We start from the raw sequence: 25,069 nt of genomic DNA on the forward strand, positions 1-25,069 counted from the left end.
CAATGTGAAAGTTTCTTATCTCAGGCTACAACTTGTGACAGTCTGTTTCTGAATACCAGTTGCCTGAAATCATGTCTGGGTGTTTATGGGGGGTGGGTGCTATTGTGATCGCCTCCTCCTTGCAGACTTTCCAGAGGCAACTGCTTGGCTATTCTGGGAATATAATCCTGGGCTAAATAGGCCTTGGTCTGATCTAGCAGAGCTCCTTAGAATCATAGAATCACAGAACTGCAGAGCTGGAAGGGACCACAAGGTCCTCTAGTCCAACCCCCTACAATGCTTGTTCTTATACAAATCATCTATGTTCACACCATGCATTTAAAACACATTTGAAGCACCACCACCTTGGAAACGGGAATTTGCCCTCCTCAGAGCTACAATTCCCAGCACCCTTAACAAACTACAGTTCCCAGGATTCTTTGCCCAGGCGGGGTGCTCGAAATGTACAGAGTCCCAACTTGGGTGAGATCATGTATTGTATTTATGTTTAAATCATAGCAATCATTTCTAAATTTGCATTTATTACACATCAGCTAGCATATAAAATGATGTGCAGATTCGTGTTCTCTCTCTCTTTTTTGGCCACGTCCCTGTTTTAAACAAAACATAACATTGAGCCAGTGAGGAAGGCCTGTAGTTCCACTGCAGAGCGCCTGCTATGCATGCAAGAAGCTCCAAGTTCAATATTCAGCACCTGCAGGTCGGACTGGAAGAGACCCTCATTGGAATTCCTGGAATGCTGCTGTCCAAAATGGTAGAGACAATACTGCACTAAATACCCAAATGATCTAACTTGGCAAAGGGCAGCTTCCTGTATTCCGACTTGTAGATTGTAGTAAAATCTGACATTTTTGGGGAAGGAGAAGAGTATTAAATTTTCCAGGAGGGCAGTGGGGTGATTTTAGAGAAGTGAGAGCACGGCATATTTTGCTTACTTACTGTTGCCTACACAAACTGCTTCTGTTTCTGTTCCGCCCACAACCCAGTGTTCCTGTGAATTCCCATTCTCGTTATTCTTTGCATTACTCATGCAATCTTCTCCTGAAAATAACAGCGAAAGGTCAAGGTTGGCTGAAGGTATTTTGCTGCCTGGGGCAAAGGACAAGATGGACAAACAGACAAACACACAAATCCCTGTGCACAAAAACTGGACTGGCAGCTGAATCCTGCTCCAATGCTGGCAGCAGGATTAGTTTAGGGCAGGTGTAGGGAACCTTTGGCCCTCCAGATATTTGTTGTTGTTGTTGTTTAGTTGTTTCTTCGTGTCCGACTCTTCGTGACCCCATGGATCAGAGCACGCCAGGCACTCCTGTCTTCCACTGCCTCCTGCAGTTTGGTCAAACTCATGTTAGTAGCTTTGAGAACACTGTCCAACCATCTTGTCCTCTGTCGTCCCCTTCTCCTTGTGCCCTCCATCTTTCCCAACATCAGGGTCTTTTCCAGGGAGTCTTCTCTTCTCGTGAGGTGGCCAAAGTATTGGAGCCTCAGCTTCACGATCTGTCCTTCCAGTGAGCACTCAGGGCTGATTTCCTTCAGAATGGAGAGGTTTGATCTTCTTGCAATCCATGGGACTCTCAAGAGTCTCCTCCAGCACCATAATTCAAAAGCATCAATTTTTCGGCGATCAGCCTTCTTTATGGTCCAGCTCTCACTTCCATACATCACTACTGGGAAAACCATAGCTTTAGCTATACGGACCTTTGTTGGCAAGGTGATGTCTCTGCTTTTTAAGATGCTGATTTTTTAAAAGATATTACTGAATGTCAACTTCCATCGTCCCCGGCCTTGCTTGCTGTGGCGCTGCGGCAGATTGGAGCTGTGGTTCAGCAACATCTGGAGAGCCCAAGGTTTAGGGGATGCATGTGTGCCTTAGCATACATAGCTTTGATCTGCCACTGAGGGGAGTGGCTAGGCGGCTCAAGAACAGCATCTTCCACCTGAGGCAGATTATAGAATCAGGATTCAAAATGACCTTAACAGATAGGAAAACTGGGCACAAACTGACAACATGGATTTCAGTAAGGATAAATGTAAGGTTCTGCATTTAGGCAGGAAGAACGAGATGCACAAATGTAGACTGGGGGACACCTAGCTTACTAGCGGTACATATGAAAAGGACCTAGGGGTCTTGGTGGACCACAAGCTTAATATGAGTCAACAGTGGGTTGCAGAAGCAAAAAAAAGCTAATGCTATTCTAGGCTGCATCAAAAGTAGTATAGTGCCCAAATCAAGGAAAGTAATAGTCCCACTCTATTCTGCCTTGGTCAGACCACACCTGGAATACTTTGTCAAATTGTGGGGACCACAGTTTAAGATGTATGTTGACAAGCTGGAACGTGTGCAGAGGAGGGCAACCAAGATGATCAAGGGTCTGGAAATCAAGCCTTATGAGGAACGGTTGAAGGAGCTCGGTATGTTTAGCTTGGAAAGGAGGAGACTGAGAGGAGATATGATAGCCATATTAAAATATCTCAAGGGTTGTCGCATGGAGCAAGCATGTTTCCTCTTGTTCTGGAGGGTAGGACTAATTCCGACTGAACATCAGGAAGAACTTTCTGACAGTAAGGGCTGTTTGGCAATGGAACGGTCTCCCTCAGGAGGTTGTGAACTCTCCCCCATTGGAGGTTTATAAGCAGATGTTGGATGGCCATCTGTCATGGATGCCTTGCAGGGGGTTGGAGCAGATCTCCTTAGTATCCCTTCCAACTTGATGATTCTCAGACGTTTATTAAATATAACTAAGAAAAGCAAAGATTATAAACGAAGAAGACATAACGTTTTATCAAAGTATAAATAAAAGCAGCAATCTATGTAATAAAATGGCATGTTAGAATTGCATACAGTGCTACCTCGGGTTAAGTACATAATTCGGTCAGGAGGTCTGTGATTAACCTGAAACTGTTCTTAACCTGAGGTACCACTTTAGCTAATGGGGCCTCCCAGTGCCGCCGCAGCGCAATTTCTGTTCTCATCCTGAAGCAAAGTTCTTAACCCGAGGTACTATTTCTGGGTTAGTGGAGTCTGTAACCTGAAGCATACGTAACCTGAAGCGTATGTAACCCGAGGTACCACTGTACTTGGGTAGGCTTGCCAGAAGAAAACAAAAAAGTTTTTACCAGGCGCTAAAACAATACAGCAAAGATGCCTGCCTAATGTCAACAGGCAAGGAGTTCCACAGATAGGTGCTGCCAGTCTGGAAGGTTGATTTGTTGCAAAAGCAGAATGAACATTATGTGGCACTCATAGGGGTTGGTGCCAGTGAGCACAAATGGCGTAAAGCGACCCTTCAAGTAAACTGGTCCCAAGCTATTGAGGGATATGCAGAGAGAGAGAGAGATTCCTGCCCCGATGAGCTTACAGTTTAAGTTTTACAGAGGAGAAGGCAGGGTTAACGAGTATGAGTACTGAGAACTGCATATGAATATGGCTCTCCTTAGGGACGGACAACTCCATCTATCATTTGCAGACTAAGGGATATCCTGGTGCTGATTCACAACCGGGTAAACTTCGGGGTTTGCTTGGTTTTTCGTACGGAAAGGCCCTAGAGAAAAGAGTTATCTAGAAAAAGGAACCAAACGCCTCTCACTTCTTTCTTCTCCGTTTACCAAAAGGGCACAACCGAGACGCTGATCAAACACTAATACTCCCGTCTGGAAAGCACCCTCCCGCCTTCCTGTCCCTCTCTGAATCATCTGGTGGAGAATCTGTGCGCCGGGGTGCAGGGGCGCAGTCGGGAGGGGGGTAGATCAAGTAAGGCAATAGAAATACTTAACTAACTGAACAATCACGTCCATTCTGGGTCCCCCCTCCCAAAAAAAGTCCTGCCGCCCCCCCCCAAAAAAAATCCAGGCTCCGCCCACGCTGGGTTGGGAGACCTTGGCGTGGGAGAGATATTTGCGTCCAGAGACCTGCACCAACCCGACGCTGCAAGAGGCTGTGATCTGCGACGATCAGGCTGATTCCAGGTCCCCATGAATGAAGTGGGATTAGAAGCCTTGCCCTTGCCCTCCACCACCCTCCCCGGGGTGGGGGGGTCATAATGAAGCCGCGCGCATGCAATGGAAACACAATGCCAAGCGCGCGCACCCCTCCTCAAACCTCCCTCGTCCGGAGCACCTTCCTGAGGTGCAGGTGATGAACCTGGCCAGCAGGTGGCGGCAGATTACAAAACGAGCGAGGCAACTGGGGTCTGTCCGTATATAAGCAAAGGATTTTCGGGTTCCTTGGGGAAGAATGGGCGAGGAGCTGCTTTCGCGGTTCTTCCGCGTGCTGCGGGAGGTGGGAGCCTCTAGTGCCCCTAGGGGCACAGGGCTGGAGGCTATGAGATTAGGGAGCTCGTGGGCATCTCATCCAGATCTCTCTGCTAGCATAATTTAGGGGGCATGGTTGTGGCCCAGTGACAGCAGCAGCTGCATTGCATGCAGAAGGGCCCAGGTTCAATGCCTGGGATTTTCTGGAAGGGCTGGAAGAGAGAGCACTGTCTGAAATCCTGGAGAACCTCTGCTGCACAAAGCAGACAGTTCTGAGGGAGATGGATGGACCAATGGTCTGGGGGCTTAGCCACACTTACCTTTGGCCTTGCTTTCTCCAGGCACAGGTCCATGCTTAAAAGTTCTGCGTCAGAGCATTTTATTTTATTTTATCCCAGAGCTTTCCCCACAAAAGCATGCTCTTTAATGCTCAATCAGAACAAATGTCAATTCTGGTTTTCTGCAGATTGACACTTGTTTCAAGTTTTTGTGGGGGACAAAAAAAGAGGGGGCACTTGGCTCTGACACAGACCTTTAAAACATGAACCGTGCCTGGAAATAGCAAAGGAAATGTAAGTGTGGGTAATCAGTAAAAGGCAAAGTTTCCTATGTTTACACAGTTTCAAGGAGGTAACACACAAGTTAAATGCAAAAATGTGTAATTACCTGTATTTTTCGCTCTATAACACGCACCAGACCATAATACGCGCGTCGTTTTTAGAGGAGGAAAACAAGAAAAAAAATATTCTAAACGAAACAGTGGATGTATGATTTTTGTGGTTCATGCTGTGGCCACAGACATGTGATCTGACAGTGAGTTTGGAGTAGCCCAATGCAAAAATCCTGAGGATCCATGTGGATCCGTGCTTTGTAACCACGTTTTTGTGCCATTGCGGCCCCACGAAACAGTGGGTGTGTGATTTTTTTGGTGCAAGATGTAGCCATGGGCATGCTATGTGATCTGATGGTGAATTTGGGGTGACCCAGTGCAAAAATCCTGAGGATCCATGTGGATCCGTGCTTTGTAACCATGTTTTAAGTGGGGAGGGAAGGAAAAGCACTCAAGGGACAAGGAGCACGCATGGGGTGTGTGGAGAAGGATCCTGTTAATAATGCTATTTAGCGAGCTGAGTGGGGAGGAGAGAGGAACAGAGAGCCTGCTTGCTTTAAAGGAGCCAACCAGACAGGAGCCGATTACACTTGTGTAAGCGGCTCCTCTCCTCTCCCGCTTTGCTCCTTTAAAGCAAGCAGGCTCTCTGTCCCTCTCTCCTCCCCACTCAGCGGCTCTTCTCCCGCTTTGCTGTTTCAAAGCGAGCCATGGAGGAGGGAAGGAAGGGGAACCATGGATCCTCTGCTCACAACTGCAGCAGATCCCCCCCGTCACCCATAAGCATTCACTCCATAACATGCACAGACATTTCCCCTTACTTTCTAGGAGGAAAAAAGTGAGTGTTATGGTGCAAAAAATACAGTACTTGTTAAAAGAATTTTCATTTAAAGAATTGGCGCTTGTTTTCCTCTTCCCTCCTCCTCCCTTTCCTCCTTTCTCCCCTGCCTTTTGGATTGCAAATCTGCAGCCTAATAGGGTCTGTCTTCTTATGGATCTTAGGTAAGCCACTTTCAAGAGCCTTTTCAACTGAAGAGGGTGGCTTAAAAAGGCTTGAAATTAAGAGGTGGGCATCAGTACATAGGAAGCTGCCTGCCCATGCTTGCTATTAGCAAAAAACAAGCACAGAGAGAATTAACCTCCCTTCCCTAACACAGCTGGCCGCTCTGATCAAACTCAGAACTTCCACAGCTCCCACTTGTTCGTTTTTCTTTTTAAAAAGCCCATTGGGGAATCTTATGACTGAGAGAGGGGGGGAACCTAATAACGCTGCTCATGGAACATAATTTGTCTCGGAATTCACGGTTGCATAATAAGCCTTTCATCTGCATTGTTTTCACTTTTGGCCCTAAGCACTGCCTGCCAATACACGATACTGATTAATTTATAAATCTGTAAAGGTTTTGCACTTGAAAGGAGAGTTGCTTAAGAGAAGGCTGGGGGATGGAAAGACCATTATTTTTGTACTGCATACCGGCTCCTATAACGGCAAGTTTGGCTGGCCCAATGCAACTTGTGTTCTGAGTTCCTTGGAGAAAGTGCAGGAATTGCAACATGAAAAGAACTCCAGGCTATTGAGCATCACAAGGTCTCTCTCAGATGTAGACGGTTTTAATTCCATGAGCCCCCTGGAAGCAACAACAGGAGATAGGAACCTAGGAAGCTGCCTTATAATACTCAGACCCTTGGGTCCATGTAGATCACTGCATTGGCAGGGTCTCCAGCACAGGCAATAGTCTCTCTAAGCCCTATCTGGAAATGCCAGGGATTGAACCCAGGGCACAGTAAATGTTAGAATTCCTGCTCCATGTTTGCAGTCGTGGGATTGTTGTCTATCACATGGCAGTGTATGTTTTGACTCCTCAGAATGGGAAGTGACGGAGACAGGATGTTTGTGTTACTGTGTTCCATGAAGTGGGACTATTGTCCTTTGTTCTTTTCCTCTTTGCTGTCTGATGCTAGAGAGAGAGGGAGCCATGTTGCAGTGCTCCGTGTGTGTTTATATGTAAATAAAGTAGATTAGCCAAAATGCTGAGTTGCTGAAGTCTGTTACGCAAGCTGCAAAGACTCTGTGGATCCCTAAGTGTGCCGGTGTCTGTTGGCATCGGCCGCTGTGATGTCCGGGCAGAAGAAAGCTTTTGAAGCTCCAAAACGATCGACCAGGAGGGAGGGAACATGCCAGTTGGGCATGTGTCTCTGCCAGGGTCCTACTCGAGAGTAGGATGAGCTCATGACAGTAAATGCCATGCCACTAAACAACAGCCCTTCCCTTTTAGAATATAGGGAAAGCCTAGCTGAATCAACCCAGAGACCTATCTACTGCAGCATCTTGTCTTCTGCAGTAGCCATAAGAAACCCACCGGTAGGGTTTCGATGAATCCATAGACTTCTATTCCAGTTCTGTTCTGTGCACAGCTTCGTTTTCACCAAATAACAGTCAGGACCAGCTGCAGGGAGTGGTGAGGCTGTAGACTTGCCTAGATCCCCATGAGGGGCAAAGGGAGCCCATCCCTCCTACAGTGCTGCCATTCTTACAAGAACCTCTATGCTGCTTGCTCATTGTCAGAGTTATTAAAATTTGGGGGGTTTAGTTTCTCATTTCCCTTGCAAGGGTCTGTCTGTGTTCCTTCTTGGCCTCCTGTCTTTGCCCACAACAATATCCAAGGGCTACTACATAGCGCCGCAGTGCCCACAAAGCAGTGAAAGAGCGTTAGCTCAGCTGCTTTGAATTGCTACTTAAGAGTGAAGAAAGAACGGCGCTGCAGGCCAAAATGATGGTGGCAGGACCCTGGCACAGACAAGAGGCCTGGCTTCGCAGCAGCTCCTTCATTTCCGTGTTCAGACCCAGAAAGCTCCCCCCTAAATAAATTCACACATGACTCAAATTTTGGTTGGTTTGGTTTTTGGCAGAATTTAGGCCACAACTTTATTGATTACAGAATGTGACTGGTTGCATAGGCTCTGGTTCGACTAGCTCCCTGCCATGCAAGTAGAACTGACCCAGGGTTCCAGCATAGGTTAGCCAAGGGTGAACACCTGAATAAGTGGAAAGCCAGGAACAGGCTAACTCCGCCACCCAAATGTCCCCCTGGACTCAGGCATGGGCACAACCCCCTCTCAGAGGTTGACCAAACCATTGAGTCCCTGGATTCCTTTAACGGAATACCCTTCACATAGGGATGACGAGAGCGTTCTCCCATCCTTATCACCTGAACCAGAGCCTATCCGCAACCTTACAAGTTGTGATGATTTGCTACGCGGCAAGCGAAACCCAAATGGCAACAGCCAATCAGCCAAGTGGGGAAAATTCCTGCCATGCCCCTGTCCCAACGACAGACGACACATGACGGCATAGCAAGGTCAAGCGCAAAGCCCTAAAAGTAGGGAGAGGTGGGCAGGTGTTCCGAATGCACGTGCCGAAAGAGGAAGCTCTGGGTCATGTGCAATGGTATAACTAGGTCCCTCGAACTGTTTGAACTGCGTCCCATTGGCCAAATTGCACCCAGCTTCGAGGGACCTACCAATCGGGTGTTGTGGCTGACCAATTGAACCCACCCACAACACAAGGTGTCAGTTATCCGGGTCTCACCACAATATGTGTCCTCTTTAAGGAAGGACCCGATTTCCGAGTAGTGCAAACAGCAACCTCCTCTCGCACATCTCTGCTGTCCTGAAGAAAGATCACCCTCCCTTTCTCTTAACCTTTTGATATCCAAGGAGGTCCAATGTCCTGCAGTTATTACAGTGGGGGTGACCAACCTTATTTTCACATGAGGACGGCAGTCACACTCGGCCAACCCTCCACAGGCCATATTCTGTGATACCACTTTAAACAGTCATGGCTTCCCCTAAAGAATTATAGGAGCTGTAGTTTGTTCAGCATCCTGAGACATATAAGGAGACCCCCTGGGCTGCAATCCCAGAGTTTCCTGGGGAAAGCGATTGAGAGTTAAACCACTCTGGACAGTGTACCCCCGGGAGAGAGTATCTTTTTTAGAGTATATTGGTTTTCCTGATTGAGGCTGTGTGCATGTGTACCTTTAAAGCACATTCAAACCACAACTTCCCCCTCAAAGAATTCTGAGCATTGTAGTTTACCCCTCAAAGAATTACAATTCTCAGGAACCCCTGACTTACTACAGTCTTCTGAGGGGGTGGGGTGCGTGCGGTTTGAACGTGCTTTAAAGGTATAGTTGTCTATGCAGCCTTAGTTAAACTCGCTATAGTTGGACAGACTTGCGTAAGTCCTGGATGTTGCAAGATCTTTTTCAGCTGGATCCCTCGCTTTTCAGTTCCTCTAATTCAGAGCTTGCTTCAATCTGGGCTGCTCACAAAGCCTCGCTGCTGGTGCCAAGTGGAACAGAATAATTGCCAGGCTTGGCACCCACGTGATCTTCAAGCTGAGGCCCTGCCCTTTTGGACAGCCGCCTCCCCTTGACTCACAGGTTCATTCAGCTGCTGCTGCAGGAGCAGCAGCGAGGCAAGAAGAAAAGGTCAGGATTGGAGCAGGAGGGAACGAAAGATTCCTCAGAGGCAAAATGTGCAGGGTTAGCCGGGCAGGAGGGAAAATGAGTGCAGAGGCCAATGACACCCTTGGATAACAAAGGATTAGAAGAAACAAAGGTTTGCCTCTTGTGATTTGTGGCTCTGTCACATTCAGAGGCAGCTTAGCCCCAGCAGGAGCTAAACCCCAGCAGAGTGTTAGGTCTCACCTAATCCCCATCACTGGAAATGTCCCAGGCTTATAAACACTGTCAAAAAGAGATAATTCAATCAACCCCAGCCTAGATAGCAGGAGGTGGCTGTAATATCGCACATGAGGGGGTTTTTTGCCCTTGCATGGGTCCATTAAAGAAAACCTGGATTGTTTTGCTGCAAGCTTCGCCTTCTGACACAGATTCCCAAATAGTATTCAGGGTGCATAAGTCTGCTGAACAAAGGCTGGAAAAATTTAGGTGCCAAGGGAGTGTGTATGTGCAAACAGTATACTCTCTGGAGTACTGATGCCCTGCTTCTACTTACTGATTATTTTACTTTATTTATAACATTTATATCTCACCTTTCTTCTAAGGAGCTCAAAGTGGCATACATTATTCTCCCCCTCTTCTCCATTTTATTCTCACAACAACCCTGTGAGGTGAGTTAGGCTGAGAGTGACTGGCCCAAGGTCACCCAGTGATCTTCATGGCTTAGTGGGGGTTTGAACCCTAGTCTTTCAGGTCCTAACCACTATACCACACTGCCTCTCAGGCATACATGTCTAAGATGGTTAATAAGAGCTGGCCTACATCATATAAGCTCTTTTGGCTGGTATAGCCACTGGGCTATGCAGCGTTTTCACTGGACTTCGGAATAGTGTTTATGCTGTTTACTGCATTTTCAAATACTGAGCTTTTGTTTTGTGCGGCATCTTTGTTATTGTTTCTATTGTGAAAATTACAATTAGTTTTTCAAGAAATACTTTTTGGATTTTTGAAGCCTGTCTGGGAAATATCTGTTGAGCTACCCTGCGGTTCCTAATCCTTGTTCTAGAAACATCAGAGGATTACTAGAATTTGAGAGACCACAGTTATGTACAACCTCATTCAAGGTTTGAAAAGATGTTACAGTACTATAGTTTCCATTCATCTCCTATGTGGAAGCCCGTATCCCAATTAAATATATTAATATTCTGACAGATTAATGTAAACTTCTAAACCATCTCAATAATGAGTCATTCTTCCCTCAGACTGTTTAACTGTCTCACATGCTCATCCATATTGTCCTAAATACTGTAATAAGTGAGTTTAATTCAGACCCTGCGATCGTCATCTGAGGCCCTTCTTCGTGTGCCTCCTCCATGAGAGATCTGGAGGGTGGCAACCTTTTCTGTGGTGGCTCCCCGTTTGTGGGATGCTCTCCCCAGGGAGGTTCATCTGGCACCTTCACTATATTATTTATTTATACATACATACATACATACATACATACATACATACATACATACCCTGCCCATCTGGCTGAGTTTCCCCAGCTACTCTGGGCGGCTTCCAATCAAGTGTTAAAAACAATATCTTTAGGCGCCAGGCAAAAACCTTCCTTCTCAACTAGGCCTTTGGTTGATTAATATTCTACAGTCTTTTAAATGTGTTTGTGTGAAGGGGGCTTATTGGTTTGTTTTTGTTTTATTATATATATATTGTGTTACTGTTTTGTATTTTTATATTGCAAACTGCCCTGTGATCTCCAGATGAAGGGTGGCGTACAATTTTAATAAATATAATAAATAATAATTGTTGCTAGTATTATTCTCTTTCTAAATTAATATTTTCTTTTTCTCTCCGTGAGTAAGCTTGCTGTGTGGTTTTTCCTTCCTGTGCTTCAAAAATAATTGTTCGTTCCAAAAAAGGAAAGGTATGATTTTCAGTGTAACTCATGTTATCAATAGTTTAAGAAAGTGGTCCAAGCCACATGTAAGGACTTGAGTGGTGCTGGCCTCTTGGCAAGGCTGGATTCGCAAACATCCTTGCCCTGGAATGCCATTGCCACCTCCCATTGCCTCTGGCTCCTTTTAATTTCGCAGTAGATTTGGCGCTGATTGCTTTCTTCCTTGGAAAACTAAGTTGCACAATGCTCCCTTCAGCAGAGTTCCAAGAAATAGTGACACAAGGAAAATGCCCATTACTGCTACCCTGTCCAGAGGGTTGCCAGGGACTCTTCCTTAAATCTCTTCCTACGTTGTTTTAGTGCTGCTGCCTGCATCGCTGTAAATCTGGATCTGCTCCCATCCTTTGCAGAATGTGCTCTTCCTTGCGGAGCTGAGATAAGAGTGGTGCTTGATCTTTGGGGCAAAATTTGAGGGAGGGATCAGAACTAATAATAAATAATAATAATATTATAATAATTTATTATTTATACCCCATTCATCTGGCTGGGTTTCCCCAGTCACTCTGGGCGGCTCCCAACAGAATATTAAAAACACGATAAAACATCAAACATTAAAAACTTCCCTAAACAGGGCTTTTTTCAGACGTCTTCTAAAAGCCAGATTGTTGACATCTGATGGGAGGGTGTTCCACAGGGCTTGCGCCACTACCAAGAAGGCCCTCTGCCTGGTAGCCTGTAGCCTCACTTCTCACAGTGAGGGAACTGCCAGAAGGCCCTCGGCGCTAGACCTCAGCGTCCGGGCAGAACGATGGGGGTGGAGATGCTCCTTCAGGTATACAAGACCGAGGCCATTTAGGGCTTTAAAGGTCAGCAGCAACACTTTGAATTGCGCTCGGAAACGTACCAGGAGCCAATATAGGTCTTTCAGGACCGGTGTTATGTGGTCCCAGTGGCCGCTCCCAGTCACCAGTCTAGCTGCTGCATTCTGGATAAGTTGTAGTTTCCGGGTCACCTTCAAAGGTAGCCCCACATAGAGCGCATTGCAGTAGTCCAAGTGGGAGATAACCAGAGCATGCACCACTTTGACTGTGCTGGGTCTGGGGGTAACCCAAGTAACGCGGTCCAGGTCCGGTCCCAAATCCAAGGGTTCAGTGAGGAGTCAGTCCGACAGGGCCAAGGCAGGACACGAGGCAGGAAACCAGGCAAGGTCAGGCACAGAATCACAGGCAGGTTCTGGCAAACAGCAATGTTGCTCCCATAACCTGAGGCAGGGTCCAGCAGTCTTTTATCTCTGTCGGGGTAATGGCCGGTCCTGATCCCCCGGTGACTCACCACCCTGTCTTGCCCGAAGCCAAGCACTCCTCCTGCGAGTACTCAGGTCTCGCCTTCTCTCAGACTTGAGTCTCTGCAGCTCGGAAGATGTTGGTGGGTTACTAGACCCAGAGGCCACCTCAGCCTCTCCTGACCCAACCATAGCTGTCAACCGTCCCTTATTTGGTGGGAAACTCCCTTATCCCAGCACCGTGTCCCGCTGCTGTCCTTTATTGATGATGTCCCTTAAATTTCCTGTGTTTCATGCTCGCCCGGCTCAGGATGGAAACAGCGGCTCGGGGTCCTCCGCCGCGAGAGAGAGTGCGCTGGCGCCGTTGTTCTGACGCGAGGAGTTCCATCGGCCCTTCCCCACCCGAGAGGGGGGAGAGAGAGACTCTCGCCCACACCACCCGCGAGCCCGGAGGTGGCAGCGGTGGTGGCAGCTGAGGAGGCGGCCTGAGGAAGGAGGAAGAGTAGGGGATGGGGAGAGACGCAGAAGGGTGGCATTTCAGTGGCCGCCGTGGTGCCGCAACCGCCTCATGCCGGATTGACAGCATCTGTCAATCCTACCAATGTATGTAACGCTTTACAATAGCAAAATCCCTTATTTTGGTTGCTGATCCCTTATTTTCGAGGCTGCTGGTCCCTTATTTTCACATCTGTAAGTTGACAGCTATGGACCCAACTGGTAGTGGAGCAGCTGTAAGTGATGGCCCAGCTGAAGGCAACGAGGTACTCCCCACATCTGGAGCCAGGGCAGGCTCAGGCCCCTGACTCGGCCCAGCTGGTGCTTGTTGCAGGGGAACCTGTGCAGACTGGGGCTCTTCAGAATCAGGCCCCAGACTTGGTTCAGATGCCACCTGCGGCAAAGGATCCGATGTGGACTGAGACCCCTCTGGTTCTGAGCCCGAGCCCCAGGCCATCACACTGACTAAGCCCTTGACTTCCAGGTATTCAGAGGCATAATGGCTCTGACAGCGGAGGTATAAAATTGTGGCTAGTGGTCCAGGGTAAAGGTAAAGGGACCCCTGACCATTAGGTCCAGTCGTGGCTGACTCTGGGGTTGCGGCGCTCATCTCGCTTTATTGGCCGAGGGAGCCGGCATACAGCTTCCGGCTCATGTGGCCAGCATGACTAAGCCGCTTCTGGTGAACCAGAGCAGCGCACGGAAACGCCGTTTACCTTCCCACCAGAGCGGTACCTATTTATCTACTTGCACTTGGATGTGCTTTCGAACTGCTAGCTTGGCAGGAGCAGGGACCGAGCAACGGGAACTCACCCCGTCGTGGAGATTCGAACAGCCGAACTTCTGATCGGCAAGTCCTAAGCTCTGTGGTTTAATCCACAGCGCCACCAGCGTCCCAGTGGTCCAGGATAGCCATGTCTAATCCTCTCTTAACGCCACCTACATTGGTGGACATCTCTGCCTCCTATGGGAGTGAAATCCACAGTTTAACTGTATATTGCGGTGCCCCCTTTGTACTGCTCTTTCCTGCGCAACTGGTCCTGCATTGGCACAGATAGCAGGTGCCGCAGGCTGCATGCGCTGAGCACTTAAGTGTTCCCAAAGCTCTGGGAGGGGTTCCCAAGCTCCGGTTACACAAGCTTATCCAACGTCCTGGTTCTCCACGTTGCTGATTTCCCCTGGTTTCTTTTCTGCCCCACCCTCCAAATATTGTCACTTGTGGTTTGCATCCTGGGACATTGGGAGGCTGGTCCAGGGCTCACAACAATTGCTGCCCATCCCTTTGCAAAACCGCTTTTATTACATATTATTAGAGCAACACCTATATAATTGCAGTCCAAGATCAAAGCTTCACTTCGGCCAGCACAGCCTTAAGGAAGAGACAGTCATGGCCATTCATAGCTTTGGATTCAATGAGTGGACAAGGCAAAAAGCGGGAGGGGAGCCGGGGGGGGGGGGTCAAGGAACAGACACAATGAAGCCAGACCAAGAAATGTAGTCTATGGAGCCAAATCCTCAATTCATGCAACTAATGTAAACTGCAAGGGAATCTCATCTCCCCAGTCCCAATCACAAGAAATGTCAGAGTTTGGAGTGATATCCATGTAAGAAAATTCAGCACTAAGAAGGGGGGGGGGGGGGAGAGATTTCTGCAAACTGTATACATTGATGTAGGTTTGAGTTAATGCAATGTATTTTAAATACAATTTATTCTGCATCATTCACACACACACAGGCACAGGCACACTATTTTGTAAACGTTTATTCCAGTTTTGCTAGTCAGAGTGGCCGGTTACTGGAGTCAGACTCCTAAGCATTGAAAAGCTTATTCAGCCATATCTCTGCTCTCACATTTCCAAGCACTTCTGTGCAGCCATGAGATCTAGAAACTTGCTTTTTGAAAAGAAAGCTGAAATTCTCAAGAAGCTGAGCCCTGCCCACTACTGCCACATTCTGTGGCCCCCCCACCCTTTATTTTTTTTGTCTCCACATAGCTACCTTAGATATACAGCCCTGGTTGGGAGGCAGGGGGGGGCTCTTACAAGTTGGGGGGCTTGTTATGTACAGGAATTCGTATATTTTGCTCCTTGAAATGGCTACATTGTGTACCACCAAGAATGAATTCTGCAACCTTTATAAATTATGCAAATTAGGCATCTTTCCATAAGCTAGCTAGCTTATTTGTTTATTTATTTAATATGATTTATATCCCTTTTGATTGCTTAAAGCACAAACCTCAAAGCAGTTTAAAAACCCCCTCAAAGACTTGCCTGTTTTGTATACTTCATTCTGATTCTGCTAGTTGATAGCTCCTGGGCTTGTTTTAAAATGTGGAGTTTATAAGATGGGAAGGCCAAAATAAATATCTCTTGTCTCGGGCTAATCTCCTCCTTGCTCGCAAGTCTCTGCCATGTTTTCTTTTAACCTCAGAACGAAGCTGTTTGGCTTCACCTAGAACTTGTTTTGCAAAAGAGGTGGGGGAAATCTCTGCTTGGAATCAGGCCTAAAACGCAGCCTCCTTCCTTTGAGGCACATACCTGCTGTACACCTGAGCATATCACCTCCGCTCCCAGCCGCATAGCTTGCCCTCCCCAAATAGATTTAACTCCATCAAGTAAAAGGCAATTGGACTGCATCTTAAATCCAGTTTGACAAGGCCCAAAGAAGCATTATTGCATTGTAGTCCCATTCCAAGTAAGGTAAAGTTAAGGGACCCCTGACCATTAGGTCCAGTCGTGGCCGACTCTGGGGTTGCGGCGCTCATCTTCCTTTACTGGCCGAGGGAGCCGGTGTACAGCTTCCGGGTCATGTGGCCAGCATGACTAAGCCGCTTCTGGTGAACCAGAGCAGCGCACGGAAACACCATTTACCTTCCCGCCGGAGCGGTACCTATTTATCTATTTGATGTGCTTTCGAACTGCTAGGTTGGCTCACCCCATCGTGGGGATTCGAACCGCCGACCTTCTGATCTGCAAGTCCTAGGCTCTGTGGTTTAACCCACAGTGCCACCTGCGTCCCACCCATTCCAAGGAGGGACATCCTATTCAATAATAATAATAATAATAATATCCCGCACATCTGACGGGGTTGCCCCAGCCACTCTGGATAGCTTCCAGCATATCTAAAAATATAATAAACCATTAAGCACAAAAAACTTCCCTGTGCAGGGCTGCCTTCAGATGTCTTCTAAAGGTTGTATAGTTACTTATCTCCTTGGCTCAGGGGTCACATAACCCCTTACTCTCCAAGATTTCTCCAATTAAAATAGGGACATCCTAAGGAAAAGCAGAACATTCCAGGATCAAATCAGAAACTGGAACAGCTTCTGTAAATCTGGAGGTGCCCCTGGAAAATAGGGACACTTGGGGGGTCTGCAGCTCATCCACCAAGGCATGCTTTGTTTTCTACATCCAAGGAAGCCACCTTATTCCAATGGCACATTCAGATGCGGAGAATATCACATTAGTTTTCCTGATTATAATGCTAGTACTTCTGTCCCACTTTCCAGTGTTCTTTCTACACTGCAGTGCCGGTTGTGTTGTAGAAGTGTGGTTTTTTGACTGATATACAGGCATGTCGCATTGCATTTCATCTACCCCAGTGGACGTGGTATGACACAACGACAAATGTCATGGGACGTGTTGTTAACCCTCCATGCTTTTTTGCACATGCGCATTTCTGTTCCCTCTATATTCTCCTGACAAAATCGGCGGGAAAGAACTGCGTGTTGCTATACTGCCCCACATTTCGCCACTTTGCTCCAGGAATTTGCTGGGTTAATGGCGTTTCAAATGTCTCTTTCCTTTTCTTTTATACACAGAAATGAGGACTAAACCTCCACTTGAGATTCCAATAGATTGCCAGAAGTGTTTTTTATGTGAAAGCTCAAATACAATGCAGAAATTAACAATGGGGGAAATGACTGGGAAACTGAATAAACTGCTGTCTGAATGCAGCCAAAGTATGATAATTGGGTTCACCTAGATTTCTCGGGTTTTCGGCAGAAGTCTTTTCTGACCCTACCTGGATGCAACCAGGATTGAACCTGGAACCTTTTGGATACAAAGCATGTAAAAGATAAAAGGACCCCTGAACGGTTAAGTCCAGTCAAAGGTGACTATGGGGTGCAGCACTCATCTCACTTCAGGCTGAGGGAGCCAGTGTTTGTCCACAGGCAGCTTTCCGGGTCATGTGGCCAACATGACTAAACTGCTTCTGGCGCAACGGAACACTGTGACGGAAACCAGAACTCACAGAAAAGCTGTTTACCTTCCCACCACAGTGATACCTATTTATCTACTTGCACTGGCATGCTTTCGAACTGCTAGGTTGGCAGGAGCTGGGACAAAGCAACGGGAGCTCACTCTGTTGCCGGGATTCGAACCACCGACTTTCCGATTGGCAAGCCCAAGAGGCTCAGTGGTTTAGACCACAATGCCACCCATGTTTGATACAAAGCATGTACCCTACCATTGAGCTGAAGCCCTTTCTCTGAAGGGGAATTTGCACAGCTGGGACCATGTTGCCAGTGGATGACAACACCAGGAATTAATAATGCCTGGGGGTGCGCAGTGAGGTGGCCAAGTTTGCAGGGGATACCAACTTGTTAAAACAAGCTTGATGAAGATGTCACCCCAGTGTGCCATAGTTGTGAAATAGGTAAATTCCACACTAGAGATCATTAGGAAAGGAACTGAAAACAAAACAGTTGGTATCGTGGCACAGATTTAGAATGCAGCCACATTTGGAATACTGTGTACAGTTCTGGACACCTCAGCTTGCAAAGGATATTGCGGAGTTGCAAAAGGGCAACCAAAATGAAAAATCTTGGGAACTGCCCTGAGATCTCCGGACGAAGGGCGATATTATTACTATTTATTAAATTTATATAATGAATAAATTATATAAGTTCTCCACAAGCATCCGGGGCTTTTTAATTCAGAGGAAATGCAAGTAAGAGATGGCATGGTAGAAATGTAGAAAATTATTTTGCATGGCATGGAGGAAGTGGATAGAGGAAACTTTTTATCCTGTCATAACAATAGGACATCATATGAAGCTGAATATTGAAGAATTAAGAAAGTATTTCTTCACGCGGTGTCACAGTTCAGCTATGGAATGATGGCCACCAACTTGCATGGCTTTAAAAAGAGGATTAGGCAAATTCATGGAGAATTGGGCTATCGATGGCTAAAACAATGGCTATCAGCTGCCTCCCTGGTCAGAGGCAGTATCCTTCTGACTGTCAGGTGCTGGAAACAGCTGGGTGGGAGCCTGCTCTTGCACTCTGGTCCTGCTTGCAGGATTCTGATAGGCATCTGGTTGGCCACTGTGAGAACAGGATGCTGAGCTAGATCTGGCTGGCCTGATCCAGCAGCGTCTTCTCGTGTTCTTACTGGAATTGTCTCCAATTCCTCCACAGAGGCTACGTGACGTAAAAGCTGATGTCACAACAAGTAGAAAACAATGAATGAATTATTTCCTGCAATAACAAAGAAAAAGTCACCTGTTGATTTTGGACTGTGATGCCTCTCATAAAGCAGGGGTGAGGAACCTGTGGATCTTCAGGTATTGTGGGAATCCAACTCCCATAATCCCTGGTCATGAACCATGCTGGCTGAGGCCAATGGGAGTTTGGAGTCAGGAGAGTCATGGGTTTCCAACTCATCTTAAAGGCACAGAGCCTCTGACCATAAAAGTTGGTAGACTCTCCAAAGCTTCTCAGCCAACCACAATTCCTGGATGCAATTCCATAGGACAACATTGTGTCATGATGTAATGCTGCATACGCTCCAACATTTCTCCGATGAAAATAGGTACATGGTATTCCATAATGATGATGGTGGTAATTATAATTTTACTATTTATACCCCACCAATCTGACTGGGTTGCCCCAGCCACGCTGGGAGGCTTCAAATGTATATAAAAACATAACAAAACATTTAAAAAAACCTTCCCTATACAGGGCTGCCTTCAGATGGCTCAGCGGTCAGATAACTCCATACCCCACAACATTTCTCTGATGAAAATAGGGGTGTCCTAAGGGGGTGATGCTGTAGTCTAAACCACTGAGATCAGGTTGGCAGTTCGAATCCCTGCGACGGGGTGAGCTCCCACTGCTCAGTCCCTGCTCCTGCCAACCTAGCAGTTCGAAAGCACATCAAAGTGCAAGTAGATAAATAGGTACCACTCCGGCGGGAAGGTAAATGGCATTTCCGTGCACTGCTCTGGTTCGCCAGAAGCGGCTTCGTCATGCTGGCCACATGACCTGGAAAAATTACCTGCAGACAAATGTCAGCTCCCTCGGCCAGTAAAGCGAGATGAGCACCGCAACCCCAGAGTCGTTTGGGACTGGACTTAACTGTCAGGGATCCTTTACCTTTACCTTTCTAAGGGGGACATTCCAGGATCAAATCAGAAGCTGGGACAGCTTCTGTAAATCCAGGGTTGTCCCTGGAAAATAGAGACACTTGGAAGGTCTGATGTTGTATTGCGGATATTCTAGGAAGTGTGATCAGGCAAGAGGTTCTGGAGAGCCTCACAAGCAAGCACAACACTGGGCTTTTTTGTGTGTGGTGTTGGTGTTTAAAAGATGAGATGCCATGGCAACCTCATAAAGTTAAATGGGTTAAATGCAAAGTTCCAGCTCCCATATGTGAAAATCTCACCCAAATCTTTTCACAGCCGCGCGCACGCACACACACACACACACACACACACCACCTCCCAAAGCAGCAAGAGACATTGTCAACGTTTCCTCCCTTGTGCTGACATGGTGGAGGGGGGGGGGGGAATCAGAGGCCTTTTTTGCGAATGCCCTAGGAGCCTTGGGGTGGTGGGGTGGAGAAGGTGTTGAACCATTTGCTCTGCTCAGAAAGTGGGAGACTCGGGGCTGAGGGGGGAGAATGTTGGCTCTTGCACAAAGAAGGAATTTTCCTCTCCCTGGTGAGCCAGTGATAACTGATACCGGAGATAAACAAACGTAATTTGTAACAGTCTGACCGGAAACCACTCCTCCACTCTCCCCTGGGTCATGTTTCAGTGATGCAATCTTTTTTTTTCCCCTCCAGGGGCACCAAGTGAAAAAGAAGGGGAATCTGAACCAGAGGTTCCTGATGAGGAAAAAAGGTGGCCAGAGAAGATTGATTATTTTGTGCAGTATGCACTTTAACCACCCTCGTTCTAGTCAGGATTGCTGCCCAGCTGCAAGTGACATGCTCCTTGTATTATTAGAATATACAGTGGTACCTCGGGTTACAGACGCTTCAGGTTACAGACTCTGCTAACCCAGAAATAGTACCTCAGGTAAAGAACTTTGCTTCAGGGTGAGAACAGAAATCGCGTGGTGGCGGCGTGGTGGCAGCGGGAGACCCCATTAGCTAAAGTGGTACCTCAGGTTAAGAACAGTTTCAGATTAAGAACAGACCTCCAAAACAAATTAAGTTCTTAACCCGAGGTACCACTGTATATTAAACATGCACAGTGGTGTCATCTGCAGAACATTTGTTTTGAATTTCTCCCTACCTTCTGAGGCTGACTTGCCAAATTTTGAAGTAACTGAAGCAATACATATTGCCATCTCAAGGGAACGGAGACATGAGACGATCAAGTCCAGAATCTAAAAATACTTTCCGATCACACCTAAGATTTCATAAAAAGGAGGCTTGATGGGTTTTCTCAGGGAGGAAGTTTTACAGCCTGGGTACCACTGCAGAAAAGGCCCTGTCTCTGGCATTCAAACTTTATTCAACGCAGTGGTGGTGAACCCTTGGCCTTCCAGTTATTCTTGGACCACAGTTCCCATCAGCCCCAGCAAAGATGGCCAACGGTAAAGGATAATGGGAGTTGTAGTTCAATAACATCTAGCTAGTCCCACATTCCACATTCTGCTTTGAAGGAATGGGGGAGAACAAACCTGAAATAGTGTATGTCTTGATTTCAAATATACGTTTAGAGGTCTTTATAATGCCAGCTGCTGGATTTATTTGGGGACAGAGTGACTGTTCTTGGCACCCGACGCACACTGCTAGAGCCATAGATGTTCAACAGCATCCAATGCTCATTTTGCAGGTGCTGTGGCTGTGCATGTGCTGGGCCTTATCCAGGAATGGAATGGGGATGGACTGCTTTTGTGATCCTGAAGCCACAACTGAAAACGGTCTTGGTGCACCTGGGTTGATCTTGTTGACTCGTGAGCTCTCATGCTCCAAATCTCCCACTTCCTGAACAAGAAAGGTCGCTGGGTTTGGTGACAATGATGTTTTCAAAAAGCAGCTAAGGATATGCAGTCCATCTTATTTATTATGGCTATTTATATGCTGCCTTTTACAAACATTCCTTTGGAAAAACCCCAAATTCAGGTAAAAGAAACTGCAAAAAAAACTAATAAAGCAGTAGAATCCAAGCAGTATAAAACAAAACAAAAGGCTTGGGAAAATAAGGAGAGCCTTGCCTGATAATAACAAGGTGAGGGCAAGTATCTCTGAGAAGTCCCATTAATTCAGGTGCCCCTCTTCAGATGGTGGAGACACTAGTGCAAGACTCTCTGTTTGAGGAAGTGCACACTCACACTTTCTCAGCTACAAGCTGGCACAGAAGCAGCAAGGAAAAGATTAATAGAGATGCACACCATTTTCTGTGCCCACACTAGTATACAGTAAGAGATAAAAGGGGCTGGGGTGTTCTGACCAATGAGGTGAAAAGTACTGGGCTGGCCCTCCCCAAAGGCAGAGTGAGGCAAGAGTCTCAGATAGCTGATTCCCTCCTCACTCCCACAATTTGTTATTGAGTTTAGGCAATTAATACAAGGCAGACAATAGAAGATTTTACATAATGTAACATCAGACAGCTGGTTTCAGGTGTCATGGAGTAGCAGCAAGTTGCCAATCCTTTTATTTATTCTTGGTGTATTTTTACTACAGGGTGGGGGCTCAGGGGGGAAACTGGTCCTTGTGAGATTTTCAGCCAATATAACTTGACTGGTATGATTATTATCATCCACGCTGACTGGGAGGGGAGTGCCATTCTGCAGCTAGCTGCCTTGGGCTGGCCAGAGAGGAAATGAAGCCGGAATATAATTATTTATTATGTTTGTTTAGTCCCTTGCCACCTAAGAAGGCTCCAAGCAGGAGAAATGGTTTTGAGGAGATATGGAGGGTGTTTGTAGAATTTGTACTGTTAAAACGGAAAGGGGTCAAACCATCGCAAGAGGTGTTGGAATTTTGTGGGGTTACAATGGAATGGTCTCAGTGGTGGGGTGCACATTCTTATTCTTATTTATTTATTATTACTTTGTAAAAATAAAATAAAAAAGAATGTATAAAATGTAAATAAATGTACAGTATAAAATATAAAGAAACAAATAAAACTTTTTAAAAAGAAGACTTCGAGCAAAGTACAATATTTTAAAAGCATAAAACATGGCATAAAGTTGAAAAAAGGACATTGCAATAAAAACCAACAAACCCAATAAAACAGTAACAACTGCAGCAGCTGAAACATTCCACCAACAAACTGCAAAAATATCAATACATGTCAAATGCCAGAGAGTTAAGAGATGTTGTTACCTGCTGTTAATAATGGCAGCAGGCAGAACTCACTGAGTATATGACAGTTGTAGGAGAGGAAGAACTGATGGACACTTTTGGCCATCAGATTTTTGGATTCATATTTCTTAAGCTTTGGGACTTTGGCCAGTCCTGCCCTATACATTAATATGCATAAACAGAGCCTCAAGTGGGTGTTAAGCTATGCAGAAAATCCTGCTGTTTTGTGGATAGCCAGCACTTTCAGTAAAAACAAAACTGCAGAACTGAGAAGCAAATGTCACTTTGCAGATTCTTTTAAATACGATGCATTCAGGACAGCAGAGAGATGGGGAGCCTGCAGCCCTCCAGATGTTTCTGGACTCCCAACTTTAATCTCAGAATCATAGAATTGTAGAGTTGAAAAGGAACCTGAGGATCATCTAGTCCAAGCCAGACCTGCAATGCAGGAATATGCAGCTTTCCCGTATGGGGATCAAATTTGCAACCCTGGCTTTATCAGCACCATGCCCTAATGCACACATAGGCAAACTCAGCCCTCCAGATGTTTTGGGACTACAACTTCCATCATCCCTATCTAACAGGACCAGTGGTCAGGGATGGTGGGAGTTGTAGTCCCATAACATCTGGAGGGCCAAGTTTGCCTCTGCCTGCTCTAACGAACTGAGCTATCATCCAGTCAGCATGGACAGTGGTCAGGGATGATGGGAGTCCATAGTCCAAAAACAACTGGAGGACCGTAGGTTCCTCATCTCGAAATAGCAATTAACATCCCAGGAAAACATAATATGACCCAGTACTCAGGTAGCATATTTGAAAGTATTCCAGCAATCATTAATCCTTACATGATCTCCTTAATGTATCTGAAGAAGTGTGCATGCGCATGAAAGCTCATACCAATAACAAACTTAATTGGTCTCTAAGGTGCTACTGGAAGGATTTTTATTTTATTTTTTGTCCTTAAGGTAGCTTAGTAGTACAGTGGTACCTCGGGTTAAGAACTTAATTCGTTCTGGAGGTCTGTTATTAACCTGAAACTGTACTTAACCTGAAGCACCACTTTAGCTAACAGGACCTCCTGCTGCTGCCGTGCCACCGGAGCACGATTTCTGTTCTCATCCTGAAGCAAAGTTCTTAACCTGAGGTACTATTTCTGGGTTAGTGGAGTCTGTAACCTGAAGCGTCTGTAACCTGAAGCGTATGTAACCCGAGATATCACTGTATCTCCATTTTGCAGGTATGGGGGCAGGAGGAGCTGAGAAACAATAAGCTTGGTGAAGGATTTCAAATGACATGCTGGATGCAAAAAGCAGACCTTTTAGCTTGTACTCCTAGGCATATTTACACAGAATTAAGTCCAGTTGTGGGCTTGTCTCCTAGGTGTGTGCATATGACTGCAACATTAGTCACCATGTTAGAACAGCTCTTAAAACTCTGTTGCCCCTTAAGCCAAGAGTGCACAGACTTCAGGTTTGTAGGATCTTTAGGCCGGTGGTAGGACTCTCCTCTGACTGCTCGGACCAATGTTTCTCTGCTGAATTATGACGACTTTGGATCCAACACGGTTGCCTGCCGTCAGTATATGGAAACATCACCGCTGCAGACAGCCAGTTTGTTGACATCACATGATGCGCTTATCTCTGGGAAAGAAGAATTTCCCAGGAAGTTCACAGGCTGGATAAGTCTTTGTGAAGAGTGTAACTTGAAGCCTTCTGACTGCGCATGTTCAGGAAGTTTGTCAGACTTGCTGGAAGAACTGAACTGAAAGGACGTGTTTTTCTCTAGTGCTGTAATGTCAGAAATAAACATCATGTAAATAGATTTCTGACTTATTTTTCTTTCCCCTGCGGAAGCAGGAGGGAGGGGTTGTGCATTTTACCAACTCTTGGGGAAATGTCGCCTATCAAAATCTCCCTGGTCTGTCTGGATATCAGCCAGAGGAGGTTACCGGTAAGCAAGCTCCGAGGACAGTGAGAGCGGCCAGCCTCTATGGAGGGGGCTTGCAAACCAACAGTATGACTGATGGGCTGGAATCTGCGAGGGCTGGGAATTAATTTCTGCTGAGCAGAATTTTGCTGTGCATTATCTGTGATTCTATGGTTCCCCATGCAGCTGAGCTTTTCAACTTGAAGTGATAAGCAGAGTACAAAAAAAATGTCTAGGTTAGCGTAGCTGATGGTGAAAGAAAACCTTGTGAACTGTAGCATGCCTGCCACACACAGTTAGCTTTCACTGCACATTTTGGAAAGCAGCAAAAACATAGAGGCTAAAAGAACTTTGCTCCCTGGGATGTGGCAAAGCAACTGGAGTTGGTCTCCGCACACTTAAACAGCTCCACCGCAAGCCAAAATAGGCTAGGCTTTCTTTGCGAAGCAACATGCCATTGTGCTGCTGTGGCTTCACTGTCTTTTCCAACGCTCTTGGAGCATTCAGACAATTTCTTTGGCTCCCCAAGCCGAGAAAAGTCTGAATGGGAAGCCTCTTTATGCAGAACAGGAACTCCCAACACAAGGTCTTCGATTT

The 25,069-nt window shown here is 46.5% G+C and overlaps 1 long non-coding RNA gene across 1 annotated transcript in view; it reads right to left on the reverse strand.

The window, feature by feature from the left end:
* The window catches only part of LOC309373251, a 33,907-nt gene extending 29,886 nt beyond the window's left edge, over window positions 1-4,021 (reverse strand). Inside the window, exons 1-2 of the long non-coding RNA XR_014169903.1 lie at window positions 3,877-4,021; window positions 940-1,041 (exon numbers count right to left, since the gene is read on the reverse strand). This is a non-coding gene — a long non-coding RNA (uncharacterized lncRNA). The remainder of the gene's footprint in view (window positions 1-939; window positions 1,042-3,876) is intronic.
* Between the last annotated feature and the right edge of the window lie 21,048 nt (window positions 4,022-25,069).

The sequence above is a fragment of the Podarcis melisellensis genome (genome assembly GCF_964234715.1).
Source record: "Podarcis melisellensis genome assembly, chromosome: 6".
Lineage (NCBI taxonomy): Eukaryota > Metazoa > Chordata > Lepidosauria > Squamata > Lacertidae > Podarcis > Podarcis melisellensis.